This window comes from Panthera pardus, unplaced genomic scaffold, assembly GCF_024362965.1.
Source record: "Panthera pardus isolate Hobbes unplaced genomic scaffold, ASM2436296v1 HiC_scaffold_2, whole genome shotgun sequence".
NCBI lineage: Eukaryota > Metazoa > Chordata > Mammalia > Carnivora > Felidae > Panthera > Panthera pardus.
This window is the reverse complement of record NW_026526765.1, coordinates 6,416,867-6,439,596: the sequence shown is the minus strand read 5'-3', so window position 1 is coordinate 6,439,596 and position 22,730 is coordinate 6,416,867. Positions and strand designations below refer to the sequence as shown.

Here is a 22,730-nt window from a genome sequence, read left to right as displayed (position 1 = left end):
GGTTTTTTGGTTTCTTCATGGTTTTCCTGTTTTCAATTGCATGTGAATTCCTACTCTTTTTTTTTTTTTTAATAATTTCTTTTCTGATTCTCTTGGTCTCTTTTCTCTAGTTTCCTAAAGTGCAAGCTTAGCTCTTTCTTCTTTTGTAACATGTGCACGTAGTGCTATATATTGCCCTCTTGCGAACCGCTTTCCCTGCAGCCCACAAATTTTAATGCTATCTTTTCCTTCTCATTAAATTCAAAATACTTTAAAAATTTCTTCTGCCCCTTCTTCTTCTCCTGCACCTTCTTCTTCTTCAACTTTGCCTTACTTGGAAGTGTGCTGTTGAATTTCCAAACGTTTGAAGGGTTATCCAGCTGTCTTTCTGTTACTGTTTTTTTTTTCCTTTAGTTTAATGCCACTGTGGCCTGAGAGCAGACTGTGTATGTATTCTGCTCCTTTCATTTTGTCCTTGGGTGTGGCGTGGCCCAGAAGGTGGTCTGTCTTGGTGAATATTCCACGGCGGCATGAAAAGAACGCAATTTCTGCTGGACCGAGTGTTGTAGGACTACTATTAGGCTGGAGCCCTGTTCGTGTGGAGGGAAGGCGTGGGGGAGGGGAGGGCGTGCTATGATCTGTGATTCAGCATCAGCTTCCGTCGGCCTGTGTCTCAGGGCTGTGACCTTCACAAGTGTCTCTCTACGGTTCAGCTTTCCCGACTCCCTTCACTGACTGAAGTGTTCTCCATTTCCTTCCTTGAAGCCCTGATCCCAGTTGACTCTTTTCCCCACCCTTTATTAGGGGCAAAACGTCTTCAGGAGGCTGGAAGGGGATAGATATCCTTCCCCAGTTGGAATGCAGCTTTGGAAAAAATAGTTTCCTCTGGAGACTAATATGTGGATTTGGCTTTCGGATGTGCCTCTCGTAGGAATAGTGTAAGAAGAACCAAAAGGGCTTGTGCCTTAAGTCTCCAGCAGTTGTTGACGTGAAAGCTGTTTGTGCAGCACATCAACAGACTCTTACACAAAAGGATTGTCAATCCCCTTAAAATGCCGTGGATGAGGTGACTGTAGGAGGCTCGAGGCTTGGATTAAACAGGTGAGAGAGGAGGCCAGAAACCAACTATGCGGACTGGCCAGTGAGCTTGCCAGGGTTGAACATGATTAAAATGGTGGAGGGGCGCCTGGGGGAGCTCAGTCGGTTAAGCATCTGGCTTCAGCTCAGGTCATGATCTCGAAGTTGGTGCGTTCGAGCCCCGAGTCGGGCTCTGTGCCGACAGCTCAGAGCCTGGAGCCTGTTTCGGATTCTGTGTCTCCCTCTCTCTCTGCCTCTCCCCAACTTGCACTCCTTCTGTCTGTCTGTCTCTCTCTCAAATAAATAAATAAATAAATAAACACTTAAAAAAATTATAAAAGTAGAAACTCCAAAACTGTTTTGCTAACTTCTAGGCTAAAGGGAACCAAACTCTGTCCATCTTTCTGTTTGACATTCTAAGCCAGAGGCTGACATTCTCAAGTTTACCTCAGGGTCTGATGTGGCTGTGGGAGCTCTAGCCATCTCACTGCGTTCCAAGCAGAGAGGAAGAGAGGAAGTACAAAAAGGCTTTAAACATATGTGCCCATTTTTAGTGTATTTTCATATTTTCCCAAAATAAATCACTGGCTACAAATTAAAATCAAGGAAGGCTAGATTCTTTGGAATCTTTTAGCTGAGTACACCATTGCCCCAAACAAATTCAGGGCCCTGTGACCGTGGGAAAAGTGTAGAAAGACACTGGCTAGGCACCTAGTTGTGTCTCTACAGTGGCCTTCCCAGCACCCATCAAATCAACCAGGAGCAAAGCTGGCCTTGTCTCTAGGTGTCTTGTCCAGCCTGAAATCATGTGGTTTTGGGGGTGACTTAGGGAAGCCTGCTTGTCTTTGTGACCAATTGTGGGGGAGTGGGGGTGGAGTGTGTAATATCCTTTATTCTGTCCTTATAAAATTACTAACTTTGGAACTGGCTAGTCTGACCTGCGTCCTGGAAAGCTGAGATTTCCCGTACTTTTCCGTTACCCCCAGGCTGCTCCCTCCTGGGGCAGGACCAGTCCTTTGGAGATTCATTCCTATGGATGAAGCAGGATGCGTTTCGAGCCTGGAAAATTGCCAGAGTGCAAAGCCTCCGGAGCAGAAGTCAGGCCAATAAACCAGGCAAATAAGGCTGTGTTGAAGGGGTACTTTTTCCTATGAAAGGTAAAATACTGTGTAAGGCAGAGTGTGCTGGGGCATGATGGTAATGAAGTTCTCAGAGCAGGGGAACCAGAGACGGGCACGTCTGAATTGCAAAAAGCCACCTGTCAAACCATGATTAAAATTAGTGGCTGCCATTTGTAGACAGAGAAGACTGATACCAATGCTGTAAGACTTGCCTTCCAGGAGAGAAACAAAGGTTCGGGCAGGGCAGTAGATGTCCCCCAGAGGAACGTGCTGAGCTGTGTGAGTCTGCTGTTTCCCCATAGAGAAAACCCCCAGAACTTTTTGGAAATGTTTTGCCCCAGAAATTACTGGAAATTAGGTCAGTCTGGGAACCCCTGAAGAACAGTGGGGATGGACAAATCTTTAGAGCCGAGGGCGTCGTTTGTTTGTAATAGTTAACGTTTCCATTCACTTTCTTCCTCTTATTATTTGTTTAACGTTTATTCATTTTTGAGAGACAGGGAGAGACACAGCATGAGTGAGGGAGGGCCAGAGAGAGAGGGAGACACGGAATCCGAAGCAGGCTCCAGGCTCTAACCGACTAAGCCACCCAGGCGCCCCTCCATTCACTTTCATTTGAAACAGAAATCCATATATCTCTACTCGAGTAAGCAAGCACTTTTTAAACAATATGGTGACAACATTCGTTTCTGGAAAAAAACAATGATTGAGTGAAGGTTTTTTGTTCTTTATGCAATAATAGTAATAATAATAATAATAATAATAATAATAATAATAATTAGGTATTAGGGAGTATGTTAGCACATTCTTGGAGCCCAAAAGGGAGGCAACAAATCATACCTTTTAGTAACACACCCCCGAGGTCTTTAAGGTATTACACATCACATTTTTTTAGATTTTTTTTTTTTTTTTAGTTTATTTGAGAGGGACAGTGACAGTGCAAATGGGGGTTGGACAGAGAGGGAGACAGAGAGAGACAGAGAGTCCCAAGCAGGCTCCGCAGTGCCAGTGCAAAGCCCCATGCGGGGCTGAAACCCATGAAACCCTGAGATCACGGCCTGAGTCGAAACCAAGAGTCAGACGCTCAACTGACTGAGCCACCAGGCTCCCCTTTTTAGATTGGTTTTAAGTTAAAAACTCTACTTTTTAACAGGCAAAGTGCTTAATCTCTATGTCCAGAAGTCAAAGGTCATCCATCTGTCTTTATTTTTTTTAATTTTTTTTAACGTTTATTTATTTTTGAGACAGAGAGAGACAGAGCATGAATGGGGGAGGAGCAGAGAGAGAGGGAGACACAGAATCTGAAACAGGCTCCAGGCTCTGAGCGGTCAGCACGGAGCCCGACGCGGGGCTCGAACTCACGGACCGCGAGATCGTGACCTGAGCCGAAGTCCGACGCTCAACCCACCGAGCCACCCAGGCGCCCCATCCATCTGTCTTTAGAGAAGCAGTAACAATAGCAACTCGTCTTTATTCTTCAGGGTGAATATTCACAGGGCTTGAACGTGGTGACGCTGCTTCTCAACGCTTTCCCCTTGGGGCTCTCTGGACACGGTGACCTTGGGAGGAAGGCCTGAGCTCTCCGTGGTCGCATTCCTTGCCCCCTTCACTCCTCTGGCGGCTGAGCGAGGCCACCGCGTGCTGGCGCGCCCCGGGAACGCGGTGTCCCCGTGTCAGACACACATCGCGCAGGAGCCCCGTGGGGGCGACCCCGGGGGCAACAATCAGGCGGGAGGCTCGACGCCCACCCGAGTTTCCGCACGGGCCCAGTGGGTAGAGTCGGTTTGATTTTCACTCCCTGTGGTGCCAACAGGAGGGAGATGGCCGCTGGGAGCACTCATCAACGGGGTCACCGAGGGCTGAGGTGTCTACACTCTGAAGGTAACACTGAGAGGTAGCAGGGAAAACCCCCTGGGCCGCCGCTCTTGGACAAAGCCACCGTTTCTGGGATCTAAGTCGTTCGTCTGTTCCAAGGCAGGGCAGCGCCCCCTCTGCTCGGCTCTTTGGGTTTGGGGGGCCTCCACCCACTGGCTTTCGGGCTTCTCTGTCTCTCTCTCTCTCGCCTTACCTTCTAGCTCAATTCCATTCGGCCCAAAGTATTTCATAAAGCTCCTGATGAATAATTCACGCGAATGTACTAACGGTGTATACATTTTAAAGGAGGAGCCTCCTGGAGCGAGTTCGGCTTTAATAATGTAACAATGTAATGATTCGATGTTGCCAGAAAAGCAGAATTTAATCACACATCTCTCCTCTCCCTCCTGACCCACCTGTCACAGACTGTTGGCTAATAAATGGGAAGGAAGATTTACTCGTGGAGAATTCTATCAGGGAAGAATCATCATTTGCTCTGTGTCCGCCTCCTCCTTCCTCGGGAGGCTCGATGCCAGAACTTCCTCCCCAATCAGGATGTTATTGATCATCCACGGCACAGCTTTTGTGTGGGAAGCAGGCCAGCAACGTGGCCTTTCAGCATGTTGGTGGCCCGGGCACCCCCACTGTCTCACTTCGGTCCCGCCGTGCCTGATGAATGTCACCTGGAGGCTGACTAAATTAAATTAAAAGCAAAGCAAAACACCATCACCACTATGCAGTGACAGAAAAGAAAAAAAAAAAAAAAAGACAAACAAAAAACCCAAACCGACAGCCCAAGCATATCACACCTAATATTTCAAACTTCATAAAGCTTTCCAGGAGACTGACATGCCATTTTTCATAGGAGACAGAGAGAGGACAGTCTCACTCCTGTCCCCTCTCCTCACCTGCCTGCGAAACAAAACAAGCAAGAACACAACCTAAGGGAAATATGCAAACTGTTGTTATAGGATGTAAGTGGGCTACTTTCAAACTGCTGCTATTCACCTGATAGCATAGAGCAGGGATCGCCCTCCTCTTGCGGGTAAAACATGGGTCTGTGGACCACAGCCTCACGCGCCTGCAAAGAGCCAACTGTGAAAGCCTTCAATAGCTACCACGTAAAGCGTTTGGCCCTAAAGGAAAGATAAAGCACAGTGCGTGGATAGAGAGGGTTAAAGGACGGGTGGGAACAGGGTGTGGCTGATGCGGGAAAGAACATTCTGGGCACAGATGGCAGCCAGGCCGGGATTGCAAGCTGGGGGTCCGGAGGGTGCTGTGGACAGCAGAGGAGGTGAGTGGAACTATCAGGAGGGAGGGCAGCAGGAGGAGAGATCCCCAAGATTCAGGCCTCCCCCCGGGACAGGGCTTTGGAGCCCTTTTTAAGGACTTTGTCTTTACCCTGACTGAGATAGAACCCAATGTAGGAGGCTGGTCAGAGGAGAGATATTTCCTTAAATTTAAAGGCTCCTGGTTTTGTGGAGAATCGACTCTAGGAAGGTAGGCCTGAGGCACAGACCCCAGCAATTCCTAAAAGGCCATTGCAATAATCCAGGCAAGAGGTGCTGGTGCCTCGGACCAGACTAGTTGGGACGTGGGAGCGTTGATCGGGGGGCTGGGAATGAGAAGGGGTCAGTTCAGGATATATCTGGGAGGTGATGTGGACAGGATTGGGTAACAGGTTGCACACAGGGTCTGAGAAAATTAAGAAGGTAAAGAATGACTCCACGGGGTTGGAGTCTGGGCTACCTCAGGGCGTCACAGTCGAGGGCAGGTCCCGAAGCCCGTATTGTGGAAGCTGGAACGGGGACCAAGGCAGAAGCAGCATGCCATGAGGGGCGTGACAGGCCGCCGTTTAATGTTAACGAACTGATCGTTGGATTCCATCTCCAACGAACTGATCGCTGTTCGTTTCTTTCTCCCACCAAGGCTCCTGGGCCTTCTGTGATTGGTTTTCAGTCCCTGACCTTCTGGGGTTAGGTGTGCAGCCCGCAGAGGGTGGAAACCCCGCCGCACCAGAAATCCCTGGAGCCACAGGCCCCCTGCACCTGACGCGTTTCTCCGCAGAACTGCCCAGCCCCTTCTGCGCCCGCATGGGGACAGGGGGCGGGGCGGTGGGCGGGTCTCTTCCCAAGCCAAGAACACGTGCTCACAGGGTAGCAGGGATGTCAGCGTTGATGCTTCTCTAAGAACGTGGCCTGTCCTGTGGGTGTCATTTAATGAAGGCGAATTACCTGTATAAATGAATTGTAATAACAGATCGAAATCATAAAAGCTTGACGCTTTAATTTACTCCCGGAAGAACTCCAGAAAAACAGAGATGTTTCCGAAATCTTTTTTTTTTTTTTTTTTTTTTCTGAATTTGTTTTCTGATTCCATCTTCAGAAGCTGTGCCATGTGACATTCACAAAAGCAATCTATGTGCATCCGGGATAGAAATATGCTTCTCAGATGCAGGTGCGCCCTGTGAATCGGAAACTGTGTGACTCCCTATCATTTTGGCCACAATTCGTTTCTTGTTAGTAGTGAATTTATGAATCCCAGCTTTCTGTTTTCAAACCTCGCCCTCAGATTCCCCTTTTATTGCTCAGGATGCAGCAGGATAAAAGGAGAAAATGGAGTTGTGATTGCAGAGATTCCATTGTTTCTTGATTATGACCAAAAATGAGATCAAAAAACACATGTTTAGAGCTTCAAGTATCCTGCGAGACTAGATGTAATTCCAGAAAGCTGGGATGACCTCCCGCCTGGATTCCCACTCTCTCCCCTGGGAATCTTCTCCTGTCTGCTCAGTGAGGCTTCGTCATTTAATGGCGCATCAAACAGTGTAAACCAAAGAGTTAGGATTCAAATGCAAATCTGTTAGGTAAGGTTATGTTAGTATTGCAATAGATAACCCCCAAATTCCCATGCTGAACACAACAAAGCTCTATTTCAGCTCCTGTAACAGTCCCACACAGGGGTGATTAATTGCTGATGGGACAAGAGGGTTAGGGCCCAGGCTGATGGAGGCAGCTGATCAGTCTGTTTCCTACAACCCCACTGGACACTGCCATCTAGCCAGGCTGGGATGAGAGAACTTGGAGAAAACAAGCCTGTTTTTAACCGTTTCAGTCTGGTAGGGATATGCTTCCTGGGTGGAAACTAATATTTATCCTAAATCCATGGGAGCATCCAAAGATGGGGGGAATCTCAGGGACATGGGAGAGAAGTCAAAATGGCATGGCTTATGTCAGCGAGATAAAGCAAACCGGCCAGAGGAGGACCTTGTAGTTACAATTTTGCCTGGTGATTTATTTACTCCCGTTGTCCTTACTCTTAATGAATTCTCATTAATTCTTTCATTCCAGATCTATTTGCAGGTGAGAAGATTATGATACCTGTATTTCAGGGCTTGGGAGGAAAAAAGGTGTCAATGTTGCAACATAATGAAATAAAGTCATAGCCCTAAATTCTAAGCCTGGTTGGGAGAGAGCTGTAAATCTCAATGTGGTTTTTCCTCAAAATTTTTCCACCTGTGTTCTGAGTATGAATGCCCATTTTCAGGGAAGAATGTGTCCTAGATCTACGTCCACTGATGGAACTACAAAATTTCTCCTTAATTTTTTCTTTTCTTTTTTTTTTTATAGATAGAGAGCTATGCAGAAGAGGGGCAGAGGGAGAGAGAGAGAATCCCAAGCAGGTTCCATGCTCAGTGCAGAACCTGACCCAGGGCTTGATCCCATGACCCTGGGACCATGACCTGAGCCGAAACCCAGAGTCTGACACTTAACCGGCTGAGCCACCCAGGTGCTCCCAAGATTGATCTTTTACCTGATTTATAAATCAATCGGGTGCAGGTTTGAAGAAAGAAAGACAGACTAGAGTGGGCATCTATTAAGAACAATTTTGAGCCTGGAGAGAATTGATAAAAAGAACAATCAAAGGTGAGTTTAGAGAGTATGCTAGTAAGTGAAGCCTCTCTGTCGGAGCCCATCTCTCTGAGCTGTCAGCACAGAGCCCAAACGCGGGGCTCGAACTTGCGAACCATGAGATCGTGACCTGAGCCAAAGTCGGATGCTCAACCGACGGAGCCACCCAGACGCCCCTCAGTGTTACGGCTTTTCTCTCCTCTGTCTTGACAGCCCTTTTATCACAGCTGAAGACTGATTCATCCTGAATGAGCACGTCTTTACTTTTTCCCTCTCCAGCTTTGTTGAGAGTTCTGGGTAAAGAAAGACAATGAGTTGTAAGAATTTGCCTGAGGTAAAGAAATTCCTTCGTACGTATCTAACAATCCAGGTGGAAGTGGAATCCGACTTTGGTTTTGTCTGTGGAAGGTGCATCACTTTTGTGCCCCACGTACTAGGTTAAACTTGGAGGTTCACTTTTAACCCCACATGACCGCTTTTACATGGAATTCATTTACATAAACACAACTCAAAATATTATACATTTCATGGTTTTCAAAAAGCAGTCTGTATAGAAGATGCTTCCCTGTTACTCCCTGACACATCACGCCCCAAACCGGCCAGTCTTGATTTTATGTGTGAGTCTGTCCCTGTGTCAACGGGACCAGGATGGTGTGCTTTTGGAGGTCTAGTTTTTCCTTTCCACAGGTTTCCACCTCTGCCGTTTCTGTTGGGGCCTTGAGTAGCAATGGGTTTCCCCAAATGGTGTCTTTCTTACTTTCCCTTTTCTTGCAGCCGCAGTGACCTTGTACATCACAGAATCAGGAGGATTAGGGTCAGAGCCGAATTAAAGCCCAAGGTTAATGCACAACATTCTTGGGTTCTATGGAAGGTTTTAACGACTTCTGATTGACAACTTAGAGGCCTTTTTTGCTTGTTTTTTTCTTTCTGAGTTTCAGTTACATAGTTTTACCATAAGACATGATATAAATGACTTATTTATGTACTGCTAAAGTTCTTTAAGTTTTGCAGTGTTTACAGAGACTCTAACTTCTTATAAGAAAGTATTTGCGACTAAAAAATAAACCCAACCACCAATTTATATGGTGCGAAGCAAAAATATCTACTGACGGTTTTATTATTTATTTACTTATTCATTTATGTTTTAAATATAATCTGTTTTCAAGTTAGCTAACATACAGTGTATACAACGTGCTCTTGGCTTCAGGGGTGGCTTCCCATGATTCATTGCTTACCTACCACACCCAGTGCTCATCCCAACAAGCGCCACTGATGGTTTTAAACAAAGTTCTTGTGAAATTAGCCTCAAAGAGAAAAAGAAAAAACAAAACAAAAAAAACCCCTAACCATTGATACAGATTAGAATTCTATCTTCAGTAGATCCTGATAGAGAAGCAGACATTTTTTCTAGACGGGGGGGTCTAACAACTGGTTTTCTGAATGTAGAAGCCCCCAGGTGGACCTAGGAACTCATGAGATAGGGTAAGAAGTTTCTGGAACAAATCAGAATCTAAAACCATATCTCTAGGAGGGATACAATTGGCTAAGGGTTCCTTTAAGCCTGTGCTCCAAGCCAGGGCCCCCCGGAAGGTAGACTGGAGTCGTTTCTATACCCCAGTTGCAACATACATCTTGACCTTTGGGCATTCAGTCCCCTGCCTTATTGAAACATGAAGTCAACAGACATAAGACTCTTACAGGTTTGATTACTTCGACAGTGTTTCCTTTTATAAAGTATTTCTGTTTTTCCAGCAGACATGACTTACTTGATTATGCTAGGGAATTGGCTAAAGAAGTTACTTAAATATTTAAAAGGGAAATGTTGATTCCTGTTGCTAAAGCACATTAACAATTAGCAGAACTACTAAGATAATATCTCTTAGGTAATACCAAATTAATAATTCATGGAGGTGAACCCTCAGAAGAGTACAAGACAAAGTGAGCAGAGAATCTGGGGTGGATCCAACTATTTCTCAGCAAATTCAGACCTTTGTAGGGACCAGCCAGTTCCGGCCAGTGGGAAGCTTTATCTCAGAGCATGACTTTTTTCAAAGAATTCTACCATGGTTTGAGGTTAATGGAGTCGCACAAAAACTTGACTGGATGGGGAATGACATGCTCAGGTGAAGGAAGTAACAGTACTCCATACATCACTCTACCTTCATAGCAAATGTGGATAAATTTTGAATTATAAAGACGTAAGCCAATACCATCGGAGTCTTTTTAATTACTGGCTGAAGCTACATAAAATCTTAGCGATTGAAGAATTAAATACTTTTGTACGCCTATTGAAAATGAGCTGCTTCATTTAAAAAAAAAATAGGGATACAATACCATGAACTAATCTCCAGACCTTCTTATTCAATTATGATAGTCGTCTCACTAGTGCCCATTTTCTGGGCCAGGACCCTGTCTAAGATCAGCATTGCATTTCATTGACCTGTCTTCTTAGTCCACTCAGGCAATCTGAGATAGATCCTCAGTCTTTGGACACATTTAAAGAGTAATTTGGTTTTATTTCTTCTAGGAGATGCAGAATTAAGAACTCGGGTCTGTCACGTCAGGAAATCTGGGGCTCTGGTCACAGGTCTCTCCCTGTAGGGTATTCTGAATCTAAGCCATTTTATCTGTATGAACCCAAGTTTATATCACTTATCAAATAAGGGAGTTGGACAATATTAAAGGTTTTCCAACTTCTTACCACCAAGGATGTTTTTTAAATATTATTTTTATCTTCCATATCATGAAAAGATTTGGCCTGCGACCCAAACTGAGCTACTTCGATCATTTTTGGCAGTCAAAATATAATAAGTCTCATAAAATAAGTAGGTTCTTTATCAGACATGCAAATAACAAACGAGCATATGTTACGTTATGAAACATACGAGTATCGTAGGTGTTCAGGGAAAGAGAAATTGATAACCAAAGGGAATGTGCCACAGTTTCATAACTTTCTAAAATATGAACTCAAAACTTGGTAAGTACTCAACTGGCCTATCCGTTGTTGGAGAGTTTTGAAGGGGGAGAAAGTGAATCATTTCTTTTTCTGACTGTTGTCTCTGGGCTTATGCAGCAGGCATATGTTGAGCTACAGGTAGTTACAAATACATCAGGATTATGGGCTTTTCAGTGTCACAGTTTTCTTCTGCTCTGAGTGGATTTCTATCCCTAATGTGCTCCTAAGAACATGGCTTTGACAATTGGTAACAAAATTCGACTCTGACAATATCCTGTGTAAGATACATTAACGGTTCCATTACATTTCATCTTAAAAGCTACATTTTGACTGTGTAAGATATACTTTCAGATAACTTTAAGTTTCCTTGTTTTTTAAAGGAATTATGTAAGTGTAACAGAGAAACTGTGATGACCCCTACTGATGTAGTCCAGCTTGAACATATCCAAACTCAAAATGCCTACTAAATATTAAATTAAATTAGTTAAATTAAATTAAATTAGATTAGATTAAATGTGATAGAGTCCAGGAAGCTTCTGGTTACAGTCCATGAATGGTAGGCTTGAAGCACATAAGGTAAATGTGGATTCACTTAAAATCTAGGTTGGCATTTTTTTTTCCTGAAGTAGATTTTTGAGTCTTAGAAAGAAGCGTATTAAAACTTAAACTTAATAATTTTTAATATACAAGTTCCAGAAATAAGAACAATTTCAATATAACTTACTTTAAGTCAAATGGCCCTGGGGTGCCTGGGAGGCTCAGTCCTTTGAGCAGCCAGCTCTTGATTTTGGCTCAGGTCATGATCCCAGGATAGTGGGATCGAGTCCCACATCAGGCTCGGGGCTGAGCTCTCTCTCTCTCTCTCTCTCTCTTGCTCTCGCTCTCGCTCTCTCTCTCTCCCCCACTCTCATTTTGTCGCCCTCTCTCACAAAATAAATAAATAAATAAATAAATAAATAAATAAATAAATAAACAAACCTTAAGTTAAATGGCTCTTAAGGTTATGTTATTGTATAACCTAGAACTATTATAAATTATAATGTATCCATTTATATAATTCATTGTATTTATTTGTAATCACTCTAAATGTTACACAATAGACTTTTAAGAGATTGGGAGGCCCTACACAGTAACCCCGTCACACCTAATTTTTCAAGCAGGGACCTGAATGAGTCCCGAGAGACGCAATGATGTGCTAACCATGGCAAAGTGGGTGTCACCCCTCAGGGGTTCTGCTGTCCCAGTCGGCAGAACTGGGGCTCTTCTGTACCACACCTAACACCGCCTTCTTCATGGGAAAGGACCCACGGGTATGGTTTTTCCCTTATTGCCTTAAACAAACACTGTAGGCAGAATGTATTAATAAGTGGGAGGCTTTTACAGAGAACTGAATGCTGCGCTCGTGGACGTGATGGAAAAGTGTATTATAGGGACCAGACTAGTCTCTGGACCAACAAAAGGGAAAAACACAACGCATAAGTTGATTGCAGAAAAAAATAAAGTAAAATAAAATAAAATAAAATAAAATAAAATAAAATAAAATAAAATAAATGAAGGAAAGAAAGACAAGTCCTTGACTTCTTTGTCTCTCTGGGAACATATGGTAAGAATAGCGCGACCTCCTTGTGATGATTCAGTGGTTTTAGCACAAACTGATATCAAGCAGTTCTGAGAGGCGTGAGAAGGAGATCCCTACCCACTCTCGTCTTACCAGTTGGGATCCAGGACGAGCAAGAAAATGGTTGGCAGGGGAAAGACAGCCTCTCATGAGGGTTGGTTCCATAATTTCTGTAAACTCTTACGTAATCTTGTAACTCGTGATTCTGAAAGGAAAAGTTCTGAAGGGACAAGCAGAATACTGCTCCTCATGTAATGGAGAGAATACTGTCTTCTTTTGTGTCTCATGGAAGGAGTAGCCGGTAACTTAATGCCTGTTATTCCCTAAATCAGTGGTTCCAGTGTGTGAAGCCCAGAGAAGCAGCCCTACCATCATCTGGGAACTTGCTAGAATTCTTGCCACCCTCCCCGCAGGACTACCGGATCAGAAATTCAGGGGACAGTCCCAGCAACCCACGTTTTAACAAGCCCTCCGGGTGAGAGTGCCTGCTGAACTTTGAGAGCTACGGCCCTAAATCATGCCCATATGTCCACTTAAGCTTTCCTGAAGGCTGTAGCAGACGAAAATAATACCATGCAGCTGGATTTCATGCATTTAGAATCCACATTTTCTGCTTTCCTAATGTATATGGAACCGTAAAGAGAAAGTCATGCTGATAGCTCCCTCATCACGGGAATGGTGGTGTTTCTGCAATGCTTCCCTGAGAAAATGCGCAGGGCGCAAAGAAAATGGGGGCACGACACTAAAGGGGTTATGCCATTGGAAATCGACCCACTGTCTAGAACCAAGAAGATTTTCTGGGGCAATTCTGAGAGTGTCATCCTTTCCACCGAGAAGCGGTACATGAGAGAGATCAGTTCAATCCGACACAGACTTAGGTGATTTGATTTCAGAGATGATTGTAGCCCGATTGATAACAGGCCTGGGATTTATGTGAAAAGAAGAACAGCTCGTGCACTAACGTTTGTCTTGTGGTCCGATAGTTTCAGCCACCTATTCCTTGTTTAGGATTTGTAACAATTTTCCACTTGATCTCCTGGCTGCTGGGAGTTCATGGTCCCTGGAACTTTCCCTCTCCTTCCCTCCTGGGAAGCACGTTGGTTCACCTTAGCTTCCCTGAGATGGAGAGAGAAGCCAGTGCACGTGCGTCTTGGTGGGACCTCACATAGACACTCCCAGGATAGAGTGAATCAGCCTAGGAAGAGAAACCCCAAGTAAAAAAATGAGTTATAGATTGTCTCTTGATTCTTAAGGGAATATGAAGGTACAAATTCCAATCCAATTGCGCAAAAATCTGCCCAAATACTGCGTCCTTTTTGGTATAGATTCTCAAAATTTGGGGGGAAAATGGGATAGACTGCTCAGGTCCTCGACAGAACTAAGACAGAATGAATAGAAAGGCACCTAAACTTTCCTTCTTCTTTTGAATCTTACTTGGCCAAATTCCCCATTGGGGAATAGTTGGTCATAATTAATGGATTATGAGCCAGACTAACCAAGGTGATGGAATAAATTTAAAGGAACCTTAGTTGGCCAAATTCCCCATTGGGCAATAGTTGGTCATAATTAATGGATTATGAGCCAGACTAACCAAGGTGATGGAATAAATTTAAAGGAAAAAGCAACACAACTCAAAGTATATGTCAGCACCTATTAATGCTGCCAGTAAGAAGGGCAAGGCTGGAGATGGGCTAGAGGTGCTACCAGAGCACATGTCAAAATAAAGACCACCGGTGGTCAGGTGAGAAGGCCACCAGGAAGCAAGGCACTTTGGGAAAAAACCTCCTGGAGGCCCAGAGTTGAGTCTGTAGGATAAGGAAGGGAGGTGAGCTGCCTCTCTCTTCTCCCTGCATCCTGCACAGCTACATCCTTCTGGAAAGCAATTCTATGAATATAGACTTCCATTTCTTTGGATTCAGATCTGTGATTCCCACCTCCACCCACAGCCCAAAGGCTCAGGCAACCAAGTTACTGGCAGTTTTCAGTCTTGCATCAGTAATTTGTGACCAAAAGAAAAGCACTTCTCTGAATTCAGATGGGGAGAACCACTGGGAGGGATCCTGGAAAAAGCAAAGTGTAAGTCTAAGCTCTTCAGAGAAACCAAACCAAGAGGAGATGATAGATGAGACAGAGAGAGACAGAGATAGAGAGAGAGAGAGATACATAGATAAATAGGTAGGTAAGTAAGTAGATAGATAGATAGATAGATCATTGATTTGAAGGAAAGGGCTCACATGATGGAACCAGCAGTCTGGAAACTAAGGCAAGAGCTGATGTTGCAGTCTTATGTCTGAAACCCACAGGGCAGGCTTGCACACTGGAAACACAGGTAGGTTTCCATGTTGCAGCTTTGAAGGTGAATCTTTCTTCAAGTTTTGCTCTTAAGGCCTTCAACTGATTGAGGAGGACCACCACATCATCAAGAATAATCTATCAAGAGTAATCATATCTACAAAATACCTTCAGAGCAACATCGGGACTAGTCTTTGACCAAACAACTGGGCACCACGGCCTGGCCAAGCTGACACATGAAGCTAACCATCAGACACAGTCAAATCTTCTGGCACTTTCCCCATCCTTCTGGAAGACATGCTGCAAAATTCTAATACATCCCCTGGTGTGGCTTCAGAAGAGAGGAGCCTCACTGTGTAAATACAGAGCACGACAGGGTTTGTGTCAACACTTACGCACACAGAGAGTCGGGCCTCGGTATCCTTCATCTGAAGGGCAGGCAATCAATTAATCAATTCAAGAATTTCGAATACATCAGCAGTTGCTAAAAATGATGCCACGTTCCATACAGTTGTGTGCCTTCATTTTGACACATTTGGTTTTTACTGAAGTGACTGGTTACCATCATGTTTTTTTTCTTTTGACAGAAAAAGAAAATTGGCCTCAGCAAATCCCTTATATCTTTCAATTTCTTATACTTTTAATCCCATGTTTGGAATTATTTTAATTTTATTTTTTTAATGTTTATTTATTTTGACAGAGAGAGAGAGAGAGAGAGAGAGACAGAATCTGAAGCAGGCTCCACACTGTCAGCACAGAGCCCAGTACAGGGCTTGACCTGACCAACCAGGAGATCATGACGTGAACTGAAATCAAGAGTCAGATGCTTAACCGACTGAGCCACCCAGGCGCCCCTATTTTGATTTTCTTTGTAAAGTTTGTATTGTAGACGGGACTAGTTTATTCGTGTTGGAAATACAGGTTTCTTGAAAATATTTATGTTTTTCCATTGTTTATAATTTGTTTTCTCTTACAATGCAGTATTTGTCTTTACCATAAACTCATGGCTTCTCAACATTTTATTTTTTTTAATTTTTTTAATGTTTATTTATTTTTGAGAGAGAGAGAGAGAGAGCAGGGAGGTGGGGGCAGAGAGAGGGAGACACAGAATCCGAAGCAGGCTCCAGGCTCTGAGCTGTCAGCACAGAGCCGGATGTGGGGCTTGAACTCACAAACCATGAGACCATGACCTGAGCCGAAGTCGGACACTCAACCGGCTGAGCCACCCAGGTGCCTCGGCTTCTCAACATTTTAATGGAACTGTTTTTACTAGTGGGCATCCCTCCTAGTTCTCATCCTCCCCCCAGCTTCTTGCCTTCAGTCTCCTGAGGGGTAAGAAATGGACTCTCATTGGTTGATTACTTTCTAGGCCAACTTCCCTTCTTTCATATTGCAACTTTCCTGCACTTCTATTTTTATCAAATCCAGCGTTTCCTGATTTTCCTTTATTTTTCTTTCAGGGATTACTCCCTTATTTTGTTGAGGTATAGCCTTACATAGCTTTGTAGGAAAAGAAACACTTAGTTATTTCATATTTTAAAATGTTTCCATTCTTGGGGCGCCTGGGTGGCTCAGTCGGTTAAGCTTCCGACTTCGGCTCAGGTCATGATCTCGCACCCCGTGAGTTCGAGCCCCCCATCGGGCTCTGCGCTGACAGCTCAGAGCCTGGAGCCTGCTTCCGATTCTGTGTCTCCTTCTCTCTCTGGCCCTCCCCCCGTTCATGCTCTGTCTCTCTCTGCCTCAAAAATAAATAAACGTTAAAAAAAAATTTTTTTTTAATGTTTGTATTCTTGCCTCGTGTGGTAGTTCACCTACACTTAGAACTTTCAGATTCAAAACCTTGCCCCTCAGAACTTTGAGGGTGTTGATGACCTCTTGTCTTTTGACAGTGTTCCTATAAGGAAATATGGTGAACATTTTTTAAACATCGTTTTAATAAGCATGGAACTTTCAAGGCACGTATCTATCCTGAAATCCAGGGAAGATGATTCTATTCTGCTTGAAATTTTATCATTGTAGAAAATTCCAAAATCAAAGGCAAAGTTGGTAGAGTGTGTACATAGCAAAAACAATATACCTCTCCCAATGCTACATTTACAGAGGATGGATTCACACTGTTGTGCATAGACGTGAGCCTCTGCCTACTTCAGCTTTTTTTTACGTGTTTATTTATTTTTGAGAGAGAGAGAGAGAATGAATCCCAAGCAAGCTGCAGGCTCCAGGCTCCGAGCTGTCAGCCCAGAGCCCAACACAGGACTCGAACTCACGAACCGTGAGATCATGACCTGAGCCGAAGTCGGACGCTTAACCGACTGAGCCACCCAGGCGCCTCATACATGTATTTTCTGCACAATAAAAGGAATACTACCAAATGTTTGTTATGGTAAGAAGTTGTTAGGTCTGAGACGGTTGTACGTCATTTGTTGGACACGGACATACAGACTCTACCACTTGTCATTCTGCAGCTTTCCTTGGCCTTGGCACTTGTCCCGTTCTTGTGTCTGCTTCAGTCTCCCATCCAGAATTCTTCATTATTTTGGATTTTTTAGAAGCGCCTTTACTGCCACTTTAATGGAATCTTCAGAAGAAGACCCAAACAGGCGGGCTCAGTCTCACATTTTGGACGGGAAGCAATGTGATACGGCTGTGGTTCATTTCCCCAGCAACTGCCTCCCCGAAATACTGTATATGTGACCTCTATCTCTTTTCTTGTTTTGAGCCATTGAAATTACTTGAATTGTGACCATTTTTAGACTCCTACCAAGAATTAAATGGGGGGAGTTAGGAGAGAATCAGGAAACTCATCTGATAAGTCAATAGTTTGAAGCTACATATGTTTTTAACTTTGAGATGTTAACTTCGGTGAAGTGTTCAATTCCTAAGCGTAATAATGGGATTAACTTGGCGGTTAACGTGATGAACACAAAGGAAGAAACCCCATCTCCTTAGTGGTGGGGATTCTGTTCGTTATTCTCCCCGTTCCCTTGGGAAGCCCTCTCGCGGGAATGGATTTCTAGGGAGGCATAGACATCTGGAGAGACTTCCCTAAGAAACTGAGGACACCGAGTTCAGAGTCAGCATTCACATGAGATGTGTTGGCAAGAAAGATATTTACCTGACACTGAGGATTTGCATGTTTAAAACGCAGGGCATGCAGGTGCTTGCAAAGTAGAGCGAACACGTCCATGCACTGAACGTCACAAAAGACTCAGAGTGGCACAGACAGGTCCCCAGAGTTTAGTTTCTGTTTGTGTGACCCACGTAGTCAAAAGAAGATTGTCTTTGGCCATTATAGGCTTGATTAAAATTGTGGTCTTGGCACGTGTATGTAGCTAGACTAAATATCAGACAAAATTCAAGATCTGTGCAGGGAGACGGGGGATCAGCCCAGCGCGCGTTCGTGTGAGAGCCATGGCCGGATGTTACAAAACTTGGCCGCGGTGAGCTTTGTTTTACAGGAGGACATGAACGCTGACTTCGAGGTGGTGTGCTAGACTTACTTCTGTTCTTGAAATTTTGCCATTTACCCAATCCCAGGATGCATGGTTGCTTCAGGGAGTATCGCAATTTATAAAGCAGATTTTCTGCGCTCACCAGTTCCAGCAGGGGTAAAGAGACAACAAAATAGTGGCAAACACAAACTTTCCACAAGTGAATGTTCACTTGCCTTCTTAGAATCCCTTGCAGCCGTATTACTGGTGTTTAATCTTGAATTTCCCTTACTCTTCCGGATAGGACTAGTGATGAGAACCCCATGATAGCACAACAACCAAAGAAAATCAGAAACAGAGCTGCCTTCCTGGGATCCCACAGGTGACTTCAAAACGGAAGGATTCTAAGTTGCTGGTGGAAAAGCAGGACCGCTTGGATCTTACTATGAGGATAGATTCGGTATTCCACAACTCATCTGTTTTCCACAGGTGTGAAAATTAGAGAATCAGAAAATTATCGCAAAATGTGATAATTTTAAGGGAAAATTTGCAAGAGACAGCAGCATGATAGCACATCAAATACTGAGGAGATCCGGGGCTCCTGGGTGGCTCAGTTGGTTAAGCTTCCGACCCCGGCTCGCGTCACGATCTCACAGTTCGTGAGTTTGAGCCCCATGTCGAGCTCTGTGCTGACTGCTCAGAGCCTGGAGCCTGCTTTGGAATCTACATCTCCTTCTCTCTCTGCCCCTAACCCACTCGCATTCTGTCTCTGCCCTTCTCAAAAATAAACATTTAGAAAAATAAGTAAACATTAAAAAAAAAGTTTAAAGAAAGACATTCTGCGTATCAAACAACTACTCACAACTACATTTGAGAGACTGGATTGTTTGAATATTGAAAAAAATGTTCATAACTTCCTGCTGCAAGACACCCCTTGTTAAGAGGCGTCGAGCGAGAATCCTGCACATTCTAGTGAAGTGTACCTTCCTCTCGCCCAAGGGCCGGGAGCAATGCAAACCAGAAAGCTGACTTCACTGTGTCCCCGGCATTTCCAACCTATTCGGGGAATATTGCATTTTCTTTCTTTCCTTATTGTTCCTGGCCAGAACGGTCTTACCAACTTTTATGGCTCCATAAATCTACTCATCCATTAAATCAGGCGCTCATCTATGATTTGAACACTGATTGAGTTACCATTGAAGACAGTTATCCTGAGGATTCCCAAATCTTTGCCTTATTCTTAAATGCTTTACTTACATCAAGACAGGTGTTTGTGCAGCCTGCCTAGAACATTCCGTTTCAGACCTGTCAGACATCTGATCCAGCACGCCCCAGGCCGAAGGTGCCTTCCCAGCCAGCCCCGCTGTGTCCCCTGCCTTGGAGGGAGGCTTTAGGGGACATGACCAGGCCAGGAACTTCAGAGCCCGCCGGCCACATCCCAACGTGTCAGTTAAATTTGTCATCTCGATTGGCTTTTCCCTGGTGTTTCTGCCTCCCTGCTCTCCTCTCCCCTCCGTCTCCCCCACTCCTCGCTTTCCCTCTCCCTGTTTCTCCTCCTCTTCTCTATTTTCAATCCAGGATCCGGCCAGCTCTGTTAGGGCTTACTTCAGTCACGGCTCTGATGATGTGCCTGCCCTGGACTAGTCAGAAGCCCTGTGGAGAAAGGCACCTATTACAGGCAAGGATCTGTTTCCTCCACCCTTGCCACATGTCACGTGTCCCCTGCCCTCTCTTGCCTCCTGCCCTCCTCTGGCCTCACCCTTCCCAACTCTTACCCCTGTGCCATGTGCTTCAGTCATGCTGGATTATGCTACTAATTCTGAATATTCTTTATAGTTTCCTCCTTCGGTGTGTTTGTGAATTCTCTCTCTTTCTCTCTCTCCCTCTCTCCACCCCCCCCCCCCCCCGCCACCCCGACCCCAAAAATCACTTCCCAAGCTTCTCTGCCTGGCAAACGGGTCACTTTCTGTCCTTCCTGAGCTACCCCTTCCTCTTGCCACGGCAAATTCGGGTCTCTTCTCAATGCAGCTTTCGCACGTCGCACACACTGCGGTTGTAAATCATCCCGAGGGCTTTGGAGGGTCTGTATTTGGATTCAAACCCAGTTTCTATCCTTACAGCTGTGAGACAGGTTCTGGAGCTTTTACTGGCTAGACGAGGAGGATGATGCCCACGTAGGATGGGGCCGTGGGCGTCACAGTCCTTGCATATGGAATGGATGACTTTGGGAGGACTTCACTGGAAAATGACACATTTTAACAAGTTTGTCCTGATTTGGTTCTTCAAAGAAAAACAAACATTGGATTGCTAGGTTTCACTCTGGGCCCGTTTTAAATGTGCAAACAGAAGTAAAATTTGTATTCTAATATTTACATCAGTTTATCTTTTATTTATTTACTTATTTAGTGAGAGAGAGAGATTGAGAGAGAAAAAATGTGAGTGAAGGAGGGGCAGAGGGATACACACAGAGAGAGAGAATTTTTTTTAATATTTATTTTGAGAGAGAGAGAGAATGAGAGAGATTATGAATGGGGAAGGGGCAGAGACAAAGAGAGAGAGAGAGAGAGAGAGAGAGAGAGAGAGAGAGAGAGAATCCCAAGCAGGTTCCGCACTCTCAGCACAGAGTCCAATGTGGTGCTCAAACCCACAAACGATGAGATCATGACCTGATCCGAAATCAAGAGTCGGAGGCTTAACCAACTGAGCCGCCCAGGTGCCGTGAGAGAGAGAGAGAATCCCAAGTAGGCTCCTCGCTCAGTGTGGATCCCCACGCGGGGCTTGATCTCAGGAACTGTGATATCATGACTGAGCTGAAATCAAGAGTTGGGAAGCTCGACTGACTGAGCTACCCAGGCACCCCATCAGTTTACCTTTTAAAGTAATTCTGTGAAGAATTTTAAAGTCAGACAAGTGGTTATGGGAATGAAATTTCTATTTATCTGGAATGAATACGTGACCCTTCACATTAATAATGTTTATGTTAAGCCTTAATTTCACCAATATGAATGGCATATCATTTGGGTATATAATATTTACCATAACGGACATCCAGCAAATGAGAAAAGAAACAATTTTGAAAGCCTGATGGTCACAACTTTCTTCAGTATTTTCATTTCCAATCAAGTGATATGGAATTTTATAGTTTGTCACCATCAGACTCGCTCCTGGATTTCCTTTGTCTTATAAATCAGTATTCCACCTCGTATGGACATTGGCCGGGTACCATTTCTATCTCTTCCGTAACGTGGTCACTAAATATATTTGACTTCTGCTCTGAAGGCTGATTTGAATCTACAGCAATTGGTCATGGTTAGGAATATGTAGACAAAATATAAGAAACACCCCCTGCCATTATCATACCCTTCATCTAAGGCCACACGAACAATCTAAACACCTTCTTGTGTCCCCTTGCTTTTCAATATCTAATACTCTCCAAATACTTTTTGAGTACCATGGACTAACTAGTTGCCTGAGTTGGTTAGAAAATGGCATGAATGAATTGTTGGGGCATAATAGAAGGGTCTCGCCCGTGTCTTATATTTGTTACAATGTCAGGCATGGATAGCTTGGCTCCTTCCCTGTGCAGTTTCTATGAATGCCATTGTGGATGTGTGCTGATACCTCTCTCTCTCTCTCTCTCTCTCTCTCTCTCCCTGCAGTCTGAAGGACCTCACTCTGCCCAAATATTTCCACTGTAATATTATCGTAAAACTGTTCTGTTCTCTCTCTTCTTGCCTGAATTGTCTTCCTCCTTCTTTTCTTTCTAGTGTCTTCTTTTTGGTGGAATCACTGCCCGCTATTGGTGAGGAAAGCCAGTGATCGTGTCCCGCAACATATTCTCATTTATTCATTCGACAAATGCATGTTTAATACCTACCACACGCTATTTTTGAGATCTGTGCTGGGAGAAAAAGAAAGTGACGATCACGAGTAAACACAGAAACACCCCTCCCCCACCATGCAGGCTCTGCAGTCGGGCAGAGAGTCTTTCCGAGGAAGCCATGATTAGGATGAAGATAGGACAATGGGAGACAACGGAAGTGTTTCGGACGAGGTGTTTGGAGAACATGGCGGAGAGACTAAGAGCAAGCACTTTGTGGTACAAATACACCTGGGCAGGTAGCTGCTCAGGTATGACCTTCAGCAGAGCATTTCACGGCCTTCAGCCTCTGTTTTCCCATTTATTTGTGTAATGACACCAATGGCACCCGATTCTTGCAGTTGGTCGTCAATGAAATAATCTGCGTGTAGTTCGAAAATAATGCTGATCGCATGATAAACACTTGATAAACACTTAGCAAATGATCATTTCCAAAAAAAAGGGGGGGGCATCACTAAATGCAGTGCTCACGTGGCGTGGACTTCAGGCTGCTTCCTGCGTAGACCCCAAAAAAGTTAAGAATCATTTCAAATCTCCCGCCAGTAGCTGGTGTAGAAATAGTTGATGGCAGACTACCTACCCCACCCCCATATTCTTCCTTGTAGATCAGA

General features: G+C 44.5%; 1 long non-coding RNA gene across 1 annotated transcript; it reads right to left on the bottom strand.

The window, feature by feature from the left end:
• Nucleotides 1–4,394: 4,394 nt before the first annotated feature.
• On the bottom strand, nucleotides 4,395–5,447 carry LOC109267824 (uncharacterized). The gene is made up of 3 exons (XR_002080296.2): nucleotides 5,040–5,447; nucleotides 4,841–4,972; nucleotides 4,395–4,725 (listed from the first exon to the last, which is right to left on the bottom strand). It is a non-coding gene; the product is annotated as an uncharacterized LOC109267824 (long non-coding RNA).
• Nucleotides 5,448–22,730: the final 17,283 nt, after the last annotated feature.